Source organism: Aegilops tauschii, chromosome 6, assembly GCF_002575655.3.
Source record: "Aegilops tauschii subsp. strangulata cultivar AL8/78 chromosome 6, Aet v6.0, whole genome shotgun sequence".
Lineage (NCBI taxonomy): Eukaryota > Viridiplantae > Streptophyta > Magnoliopsida > Poales > Poaceae > Aegilops > Aegilops tauschii.
The window spans coordinates 1,709,059-1,721,230 of NC_053040.3; positions in this window are offsets into that span (position 1 = coordinate 1,709,059).

Consider the following 12,172-nt stretch of genomic DNA (forward strand, 5'->3'; position numbering starts at 1 on the left):
TTTGGTCCCACCGAGTTTGGAAGATTGTGTGTAACGGCTAGATTTTGTGTGGAGGCTATATATACCCCTCCACCCCCTTCTCCATTTGAGAGAGATCCATCAGAACGTGCCTACACTTCCACTACTCATTTTCTGAGAGAGAACCACCTACTCATGTGTTGAGACCAAGACATTCCAATCCAACCACAAGAATCTTGATCTCTAGCCTTCCCCAAGGTGCTTTCCACTCAAATCATCTTTCCACCATAGCCAAATCTGTGAGAGAGAGTTGAGTGTTGGGGAGACAATCATTTGAAGCACAAGAGCAAGGTGTTCATCATCAACACACTGATGTCTACTATGCAACCTTCTCCTTGTAGACGTTGTTGGGCCTGCAAGTGCACAGGTTTGTAGGACAGTAGCAAATTTCCCTCAAGTGGATGACCTACGGTTTATCAATCCGTAGGAGGCGTAGGATGAAGATGGTCTCTCTCAAACAACCCTGCAACCAAATAACACGAAGTCTCTTGTGTCCCCAACACACCCAATACAATGGTAAATTGTATAGGTGCACTAGTTCTGCGAAGAGATGGTGATACAAGTGCAATATGGATGGTAGATATAGGTATTTGTAATCTGAAAATATAAAACAGCAAGGTAACTAATGACAAAAGTGAGCGTAAACGGTATTGCAATGCTAGGAAACAAGGCCTAGGTTTCATACTTTCACTAGTGCAAGTTCTCTCAACAATAACAACATAGTTGGATCATATAACTATCCCTCAACATGCAACAAAGAGTCACTCCAAAGTCACTAATAGCGGAGAACAAACGAAGAGATTATGGTAGGGTACGAAACCACCTCAAAGTTATTCTTTCCAATCAATCCGTTGGGCTATTCCTATAAGTGTCACAAACAGCCCTAGAGTTCGTACTAGAATAACACCTTAAGACACACATCAACCAAAACCCTAATGTCACCTAGATACTCCAATGTCACCTCAAGTATCCGTGGGTATGATTATACGATATGCATCACACAATCTCAGATTCATCTATTCAATCCAACACAAAGTACTTCAAAGAGTGCCCCAAAGTTTCTACCGGAGAATCACGACGAAAACGTGTGCCAACCCCTATGCATAGGTTCATGGGCGGAACCCGCAAGTTGGTCACCAAAACATACATCAAGTTGCACGTGATATCCCATTGTCACCACAGATACGCATGGCAAGACATACATCAAGTGTTCTCAAATCTTTAAAGACTCAATCCGATAAGATTACTTCAAGGGGAAAACTCAATCCATTACAAGAGAGTAGAGGGGGAGAAGAAACATAAGATCCAACTATAATAGCAAAGCTCGCGATACATCAAGATCGTGCCAAATCAAGAACACGAGAGAGAGAGAGAACAAACACATAGCTACTGGTACATACCCTCAGCCCCGAGGGTGAACTACTCCCTCCTCGTCATGGAGAGTGCCGGGATGATGGAGATGGCCACAGGTGAGGGTCCCCCCCCCCCCTCCGGCAGGGTGCCGGAACGGGCTCCCGAGAAGTTTTTGGTGGCTACAGAGGCTTGCGGCTGCGGAACTCCAGATCTATTCTCCGTTTTGGAAGTTTTAGGATACGTGGGTATACATGGGTGAAAGAAGTATGTCGGTGGACCTCCGGGCTGTCCACGAGGCAGGGGGCGCGCCCTATGAGGGTGGGCGCGCCCCCCACCCTCGTGGGCAGCTCGGGACCCCCCTTCCGTGCACTCCAAGCTTTTCCAGTAGCTTTCCTTCCAAAAATAACTTCTCCAGTTGATTTCATTCCGTTTTGACTCCGTTTGATATTCCTTTTCTTTGAAACACTGAAATAGGCAAAAAACCAGCAATTCTGGGCTGGGCCTCCGGTTAATAGGTTAGTCACAAAAATAATATAAAAGTGGATAATAAAGCCCAATATAGTCCAAAACAGTAGATAATATAGCATGGAGCAATCAAAAATTATAGATACGTTGGAGACGTATCAAGCATCCCCAAGCTTAATTCCTGCTCGTCCTCGAGTAGGTGAATGATAAAAAAGAGAATTTTTGATGCGGAGTGCTACTTGGCATAATTTCAATGTAACTCTTCTTAATTGTGGTATGAACATTCAGATTCGAAAGATTCAAGACAAAAGTTCATATTGACATAAAAATAATAATACTTCAAGCATACTAATAAAAGCATTCATGTCTTCTTAAAGTAACATGGCTAAAGAAAGTTTATCCCTACAAAATCATATAGTTAGGCTATGCTTCATCTTCGTCACACAAAAATGTTCCCAAATTCTACATCCCCGATGACAAGCCAAGCAATTGTTTCGTACTTAAATAATCTCAAACTTTTTCAACTTTCACGCAATACATGAGCGTGAGCCATGGATATAGCACTATGGGTGGAATAGAATATGATGATGGGGATTGTGAGGAGAAGACAAAAAAGGAGAAAGTCTCACATTGACGAGGATAATCAACGGGCTATGGAGATGCCCATCAATTGATGTCAACATGAGGAGTAGGGATTGCCATGCAACGGATGAACTAGAGCTATAAATGAATGAAAGCTCAACAAAAGAAACTAAGTGGGTGTGCATCCAACTTGCTTGCTCACGAAGACCTAGGGCATTTTGAGGAAGCCCATCGTAGGAATATACAAGCCAAGTTCTATAATGAAAAATTCCCACTAGTATGAAAAAGACAACCTATGAGACTCACTATATGAAAAACATGGTGCTACTTTGAAGCACAATATATGAGACTCACTACATGAAAAACAAGGTGCTACTTTGAAGCACAAGTGTGGAAAAAGAGATAGTAACATAGCCCTTTTTTTGGGCCTTCCTTTTTTTTTCTTTGGGCCTTTCTTCTTTTTTTCTTTTTTTTCTTTCTTTTTGGGCAATGCTCTAATAATGATGATCATCACACTTTCATTGATTACAACATATGAATTACAACTCGAAACTAGAACAAGATATGACTCTATATGAATGCCTCCGGCGGTGTACCGGGATGGTGCAATGAATCAAGAGTGACATGTATGAAAAATTATGCGTGGTGGCTTTGCCACAAATACGATGTCAACTACATGATCATGCAATGGCAATATGACAAAAGTAATGCGTGTCATGATGATAAACGGAACGGTGGAAAGTTGCATGGCAATATATCTCGGAATGGCTATGGAAATGCCATAATAGGTAGGTATGGTGGCTGTTTTGAGGAAGATATAAGGAGGTTTATGTGTGATAGAGCGTATCATATCACGGGGTTTGGATGCACCGGCGAAGTTTGCACCAACTCTCAAGGTGAGAAAGGGCAATGCACGGTACCGAAGAGGCTAGCAATGGTGGAAAGGTAAAAGTGCGTATAATCCATGGACTCAACATTAGTCAAAAGAACTCATATACTTATTACAAAAATTTAGAAGTCATCAAAAACCAAGCACTACGCGCATGCTCCTAGGGGGATAGATTGGTAGGAAAAGACCATCGCTCGTCCCCGACCGCCACTCATAAGGATGCACAATCCAAGGACACTTCATGTTTCAAATTTGTCACACAACTTTAACCATACGTGCATGCTACGGGACTTGCCAACTTCAACACAAGCATTTTTAAATTCATAATCACCCTACTAGCATGACTTTAATATCAGTACCTCCATATCTCAAAACAATTATCAAGCATCAAACTTTTCTTAGTATTCAACGCACTCAAAAGAAAGTTTTACAAATCTTGAATACCAAGCATATTATTATTATTTAAGCAAATTACCATGCTATTTAAGACTCTCAAAATAATCTAAGTGAAGCATGAGAGATCAATAGTTTCTATGAAACAAGTCCACCACCGTGCTCTTAAAATATACAAGTGAAGCACTAGAGCAAACTATATAACTCAAAAGATATAAGTGAAGCACAAAGAGTATATGACAAACTACTCCGAAAGATATAAGTGAAGATCAATGAGTAGTTTAATAATTATGCAACCATGTGAAGACTCTGTAACATTTAAGAATTTCAGATCTTGGTATCTTATTCAAACAGCAAGCAAAGCTAAAGAAAATAAAAATGGCGCTCCAAGCAAAACACATATCATGTGGTGAATAAAAATATAGCTCCAAGTAAAGTTACCGATGAACGAAGACGAAAGAGGGGATGCCTTCCGGGGCATCCCCAAGCTTAGACGCTTGGTTATCCTTGAATATTACCTTGGGGTGCCTTGGGCATCCCCAAGCTTAGGCTCTTGCCACTCCTTATTCCATAGTCCATCGAATCTTTACCCAAAACTTGAAAACTTCACAACACAAAACTTAACAGAAAACTCGTGAGCTCCGTTAGTGAAAGAAAACAAAACACCACATCATGGTACCCGTAATGAACTTATTCTTTATTTATATTGGTGTTAAACCTACTGTATTACAAATTATCTATGATTTATAAACTATTTTACTAGCCATAGATTCATCAAAATAAGCAAACAACACACGAAAAACAGAAGCTGTCAAAAACAGAACAGTCTGTAGTGATCTGTAACTAACGCAAACTTATGGAACTCCAAAAATTCTAAAATAAACTGGTGGACCTGAGGAATTTTTCTAGTAATCATCTTCAAAAATAATCAACTAAATAGCAATCTCCAGTAAAAAGTTGAAGCTAATCTCGTGAGCGCTAAAGTTTCTGTTTTTTACAGCATGATCATAAAGACTTCACCCAAGTCTTCCCAAAGGTTCTACTTGGCACAAACACTAATTAAAACACAAAACCACATCTAACCAGAGGCTAGATGAATTATTTATTCCTAAACAGAACCAAAAATCAAGAAACTAAAATAAAATTGGGTTGCCTCCCAACAAGCGCTATCGTTTAACGCCCCTAGCTAGGCATGATGATTTCAATGATGCTCACAAAAAGATAAGAATTGAAACACAAAGAGAGCATCATGAAGAATATGACTAGAACATTTAAGTATAACCCACTTCCTATGCATAGGGATTTTGTAAGCAAATAACTTATGTAAACAAGAATCAACTTGCATAGGAAGGTAAAACAAGCATAACTTCAAGATTTTAGGCACATAGAGAGGAAACTTGATATTATTGCAATTCCTACAAGCATATGTTCCTCCCTCATAATAATTTTCAGTAGCATCATGAATGAATTCAACAATATAACCAGCACCTAAAGCATTCTTTTCGTGATCTACTAGCATAGGAATTTTATTACTCTCCACATAAGCAAAATTCTTCTCTTTCAGAATAGTGGGAGTAAACTCAACAAAACAACTATCATGTGATTGAAAATTAAGATCAAGATGACAAGTTTCATGGTTATCATTGTTTTTAAAGCATACGTGTCATCACAATAATCATCATAGATAGGAGGCATGCTTTCATCATAGTAAATTTGCTCATCATAGCTTGGGGGACTAAAAATATCATCTTCATCAAACATAGCATCCGCAAGCTTGTGGCTTTGCATATCATTAGCATCATGGATATTCATAGAATTCATACTAACAACATTGCAATCATGCTCATCATTCACATATTTTATGCCAAGCATTCTATGTAATTCTTCTTCTAACACGTTGGCACAATTTTCCTTCCCATCATACTCACGAAAGATATTAAAAAGATGAAGCGTATGAGGTAAACTCAATTCCATTTTTGTAGTTTTCTTTTATAGACTAAACTAGTGCTAAAACAAGAAACAAAAATATTCTATTGCAAGATCTAAATATATACCTTCAAGCACTCACCTGCCCGGCAACGGCGCCAGAAACTTCTTGATGTCTACTACGCAACCTTCTCCTTGTAGACGTTGTTGGGCCTGCAAGTGCACAGGTTTGTAGGACAGTAGCAAATTTCCCTCAAGTGGATGACCTAAGGTTTATCAATCCGTAGGAGGCGTAGGATGAAGATGGTCTCTCTCAAACAACCCTGCAACCAAATAACAGGAAGTCTCTTGTGTCCCCAACACACCCAATACAATGGTAAATTGTATAGGTGCACTAGTTCGGCGAAGAGATGGTGATACAAGTGCAATATGGATGGTAGATATAGGTATTTGTAATCTGAAAATATAAAAAAAGCAAGGTAACTAATGATAAAAGTGAGCATAAACGGTATTGAATGCTAGGAAACAAGGCCTAGGGTTCATACTTTCACTAGTGCAAGTTCTCGCAACAATAATAACATAGTTGGATCATATAACTATCCCTCAACATGCAACAAAGAGTCACTCCAAAGTCACTAATAGCGGAGAACAAACAAAGAGATTATGGTAGGGGTACGAAACCACCTCAAAGTTATTCTTTCCAATCAATCCGTTGGGCTATTCCTATAAGTGTCACAAACAGCCTAGAGTTCATACTAGAATAACACCTTAAGACACACATCAACCAAAACCCTAATGTTGTAGGGGAACGCAGCAGAAAACAAAAATTTTCCGACCTACGCACCAGTGCAGGACCACTATGGAGACTGCATACATGGTTTGATCTTTTTCGTTACCGACTCGTAGCGCAGCGGGAAGTAGAGTCGATGACGATCGGCAGTGCAGATCCCCGCAGCTAGGATTTACAACCTCCCAACCGCGAGGATGTATACCCCCATCTGCTCCTCAGACAGCCCTCCAGGAGGCGGTCGGACAGCCCCCCGGACGCTGTCGCGGACAGCCCTTCGGGAGGACCTTCGAAACTCGAACGGTCACTCGGACAGCCCTTCAGGAGGACCTTCGAAACTCGGACGGTCACACGGACAGCCCTTCGGGAGGCACTCACGACCGAAACTACTCTCTCTACAGAGTTGCACACATACGGTGTCATCTATCCGGCAGGGCTTCGCCGTCCAGAACTAGTTCCTGCCGGAACCCAGACAGCCTTACGGCTCTACGAAACTCTTTTCGTGGGAGGGAGAGAAGAAGCCAGATAATGCATGGCATGTGTATGAGAGCAAGGGATGAGTGTGGAGGGCTTCCCCTCCACCTCTATTTATAGGAAATCCCAAGGGGGTAGGGTAGTTTCACAAAAAACCCAAAATGCACATGAATGAAGTCCTTCCACAAGGACCTAGGAGTGAAACCAAGGAACAAGAGGGTCCCCAAGGGGGGATACCCCATGTGGCCGGCCACACCCCCATGAGAGGCCCAAAAAATGGCTCCTATCCATCCATGTCATCCCCAAGATCTTTTGGAGCAAAGCCCCAAAAGGTGGCTTTCCATAAAGTAACCATAAAGCTGATTTTCACTATTCACGACGACATTTTTCAGCGTCTGATCGAACTGAAAATATTTATGTGGGCTAAGAACATTTCCAGTACCCACTAAAATGATTTTCAACGCGTTCTGAAACAATTCCGGTTTTAGTGATTTTCATCTGCGAAACGCATCTGAAGTGGCTCCGGCAGCTCCGGAACATTTCCGGTTTTTATCTCAGAAAATTCCAAAAAGCTTCCAGAATGATTCTGGCATCCTCCAAGAATTATCAGGCATGTGCCGAAACCAATTTGACTTAATGGTGTATCCCGAAACAACTTTTCGGTATCATCGAAACTTATCCGATGACCTCTCTCTGCGGTACGATTCCGCTGTCCGAAACTTTTCGGTGTCCGAAACTTTTTCGATGATTTTCTCTCAGACTCCCTGTCTAGTATTCAGCAGATAGATGACCCTTAAGCGTGTGACCCTATAGGTTCGGTGAAGTATAGACATGACCCGGAACCCCTTCCGATCAATGATCAACATCGGAGCCGTGGACACCCATATTGACCCCTATACCCACACGAATAAATATTTGAGTGAACCTCCAGTTGCCGTGTGCTATTCCTGTTGCTTCGCGATATGTTACAAATACCCGAGGTGAGACATGTTGGCATTCCCGTGGATCAACAACTTGTCCACTATGCTAGTTACCTCGTTACCGGTATTGTTCTCTTTTCTCGTTATCGTGTTCCGGCATCCCCGTGATCAAATCACAAAGTGTCTGGCCAGACGATGATGGATACCGTAACACCGAGAGGGCCCAGAGATATCTCTCCATCGTCGGAGGAGCAAATCCCAATCTTGAGCTATCAAGTTACTTGACACACTTTTCCATGAACCCGTAAGCCGCCGTAATAGCCACCCATTTACGGATGACGTTTAACAAACCCCAAAGTTCATGAAGCAAGCATGAAGAAACTCGATACTCTCATGGTCTAAGGAATCATGCAAACGTTAACCATCTCTGTGTTATGTACCAATAAACTTGTGACGAATGAATCTCATAGCATAACATCATGCCGGGTCGATTCAACACAAATGTTCTCTTAACATTATGCCCTCAAGGTTGGTAACATAGACATGCCCATGATCAGGAAAACATAACCATCATGCAACACTTGAGCTAGTCTTAGAGGCCAGACTAGGAATACATTTTACCGTTTATTATTCCACACGTGCATATGAGTCTTCCTCCGAGCCTCGTGGTTATTGCAGACTCGAGAACCATAGCAGTTATAGCATGGAACATAAACATAATTATGAACTCGGAGATAAATAATATCATTTATTATTGCCTCTAGGGCATATCTCCTAAAGACTCCCACTTGCACTAGAGTCAATAATCTAGTTAATGCTAATGCACTTTACACCTGTGGCACACCGGTATAAATATGCTTCGCTTGTGGTATAGCCTGATGTCCAACGGATCTGACGACTTCAGTTCCGTGTGTATCTTTGCATGTCCTCGCGTTTTCACGTTTTCACAAAATTCATATTTTGTGTGGACTTGGCTTTGTATGTATGTGAATCACAGGTCGAACCTGGATTCCTCAGACTGAGTTATGGAGCAACTACCTGCAGTAGTGTCCCATTGTCAAAAGCCATCTTGGAACTATACTAAGTTCATGAATGAACTATATGATTCAACATCTTCTTTGTCGCTTCTAAAGCGTCAACATACTTAGCCCTTGTTATAGAATTCGCCACAATAACTAGTCTGAACAAATTCCAACTAACTGTGCCACCACATTGTGTGTTACACAAAACCCTTAACTTAAATCGAAAATCGCACGGTGAAAAGATGAAGACTATCGATGTAACATTTTACAACGAACTCTTCATGATCTCCGCTTGCAAGAAAACATATCATCAGTACTTACTCTAGTACTCAATGACATCTTTCACTGTTGTCCCATGATCAGTACTTTGATCACTTTAGTATCCATACTCGCAACACCTTGGGAGTATCGGACATATCTGGTTGTTTTACATAACATGGAATACATGATTAATCCAAACACAAAAGTGTGTGGAATCTGCATTATGTATTTTACTCATCAGTGTTTTGGGACACCGAGTCTTGCAAAAACTCTTTCCATGTGACTTTGGCAAGAATCACTCCTTGGCGTTTTAAATGCTAAAAGGTTTTAGCATCTTGTCAATATGTATTCATTGCTTAGCCCCATTAGGTAAATCTATCTCCATAGATTATCATGCCTAATATTGAGGCTATTTAGCCTAAGCACTTCATCGAAAAACTATTTTCAAATGAAGTCCTAATTCGTGTCAAGAAATTTATTTCCAATTACCAATGTGCCAAGCACATAAGGTTTTTAGAAATATTATTACGCTCCCACTTACTTTCTTGAATTACAAGCATCTTCGTTACCCATTGATGAAGTCAAAACCCCTTTGACCATTTCATCAAAACACGAAGATTCCAACTCCATTTTGCTCTCTTCTGTCCATTGCTAGAACTCTGAAGTTTGCATACCTACTAGCATCCTCTGGATCAACAAATTACTTTGGACTGTATCATATACAAGTCCTAGCTTTCATTTCCATCAGATGGAAATCCTTTTATCATCCATGTTTCATATCTCATGATTGAAATATGTATTAATTGCTAGTTCAACCCGAACCGACTTTAAGCATCGCTACGATGAAAACAACCTCATCACAGTCAACTCTTGAACTTGTTATTTCAACAAGTCGAGCTTTATGGATAAAACATTTTTATCCGTATCAGTTTTAAGTTCCATAAATATTCGTTAGACTCTAAGTCTTCCGAAAGGTGTATCAAGGTTTAAATCTTGAATCACTTATATGGAAACTAATTCGGGTTGTATTGGCATTTAGCCAATTCCGGAGTCAGGGCCCATCAACGCTTCCTTGTGTATCGTAGGTATAATGTTGTCTAACAACAATATCTCGTTTGCGCACCTGAGAGGTTTGCACAAGCCTTGCCTACGTGGTTCAGCTGCAAGTTCGACCGAAGTTCATACATTTTATTGTAGAGACTTCCGTATCAGTCGCAGTAGGAAACTCTGGAATTACATCCAAGGTCTCTTTCCTTTGATCTGATGACGTAGATACTGTTTATCTCGTCGAGTTGCACTATTCTCCCACTCACCTTTTTGAAAGAACCATTCTCTTTAAAAGCACACCGTTTCGCGGCAAAACTATTTGCCTCGGTATAGTGAGGGAGGAATACCCAACATGGTATAACCTACAAAGTAGCACTTGTCTGATTTGGAATAGGTTTGTAACCTTTTACACAAGCCCCATATTCCAAATGTTAAGAAAAGATATAACATGGTTGGGCGTACCATACCATGGCTTCATTTCAACAGACCCGATGTAGCTCTTTTCAGTGTAAAAGCCGCAGTCTTTAAAGCATCACTTTAAAAGGGATAATGGCAAATTTATTTATGTCATCTTTGACCTTACCATGTCATAAATGGTTTGATTATATCTCCACAGACTTTCCACTTGCAGTGGTGTTCCGGGAGGTGCAAGTTATGAAACCCCTTTCACAACTCATCAGACATCCGCTAAACATGTAACTCAAATATTCCTTTGTGCAATCAAATTGCAGAAACATAATTTTGTTGTTACAATAACTTCTACTTCATTTTTGAAAACCTTTTGAATGATTTCAAAAGATCCAGACTTACGTCTCATCAAGTAAATATCCATATATCTACTTGAGTCATTTCTGAAGATAAATAAATCCACTACTAACAACACTTATCGGACTACACACATCAAATGTATGATCACTAATATGTTTTTTGTTTGTTCCTTATGGCCTGTGAACGGTATTTTAGTCACTTCACTTTTCGGAGGAAAGTTGCAAGTGTCAGATGATTCAAAATCAAAAAGACTTCAAAATCCATCATAATGGAATTTTCCATGCGGGTTTCTCCAATGTGACCAAATGTAGTGCCACACTTGTGTGGTATTCTTTTAGTCTTGCGACATTTAGCGTCAGTGTTATGGATGTATCATATTTCCATCAATATTCATAACATACATGCCATCTTGGATGGAAGCATGGCCCTTCATGTTATTCATAATACTTAACAACAATTGTTGTTTTTATGAACAACTCTTTTGCAACAAACATTGTGCAATGGGCTAGCGTGTATGAAACTCTAAAATGAATTATGAAAGTAAACCCAGAGGTATTGTATTATTATCAATATTCATAACATACATCTCATTCATAATGAAAGTATGGCCCTTGTGTTATTCATAACATCGAACATAAAAAGTTCTCTTATGAACAACCTTCTTGCAAGATACCTTATGCAATGGGATAGAGTTTGTAAAATTCTAAATGAATTATGAAAATAAATACAGACGGCAATACACCGATGGAAGGTATAGTAACATTTACTATGTTCCCTGTGTATACCTTAACCTCATTTCTAGCTAGTCTTACAGGCCATAGTAGTTCTTACATCGAGTTGCAACAGAATGCAATCGAGCGGGCAATTTTGTGATGAACTCACAATACCCAAGAATTAGTGATTAACATGTTTAACCATAATTCGCAAGAACTATATCTTTGACCAGCCTTCTATATATCAAAAACTTGTATGACATTCATACATGAGCTGGATATTCCAGTCTTCTTTCCTTTTGCCTCTATACTTCTAACAGTTTAACTTTTAGTATTTCTCCTACTCTCAGAAGAAGCACCCAACTTAAGAGTGGCATTAGCCCCGGACTTCCTAGGCGTGTAAGTCATACTAACACCCTTTGGACACTTCCTTTCTCTTTAAGTTGTTGTTTTATTCACCTTTCATTATATGACAGGCGTTCTTCTGGATCCCTTTCCCAACAGTCAAATGCATAGTAATCACTTTTACTAATACTTGCAAACAAACATTGCTT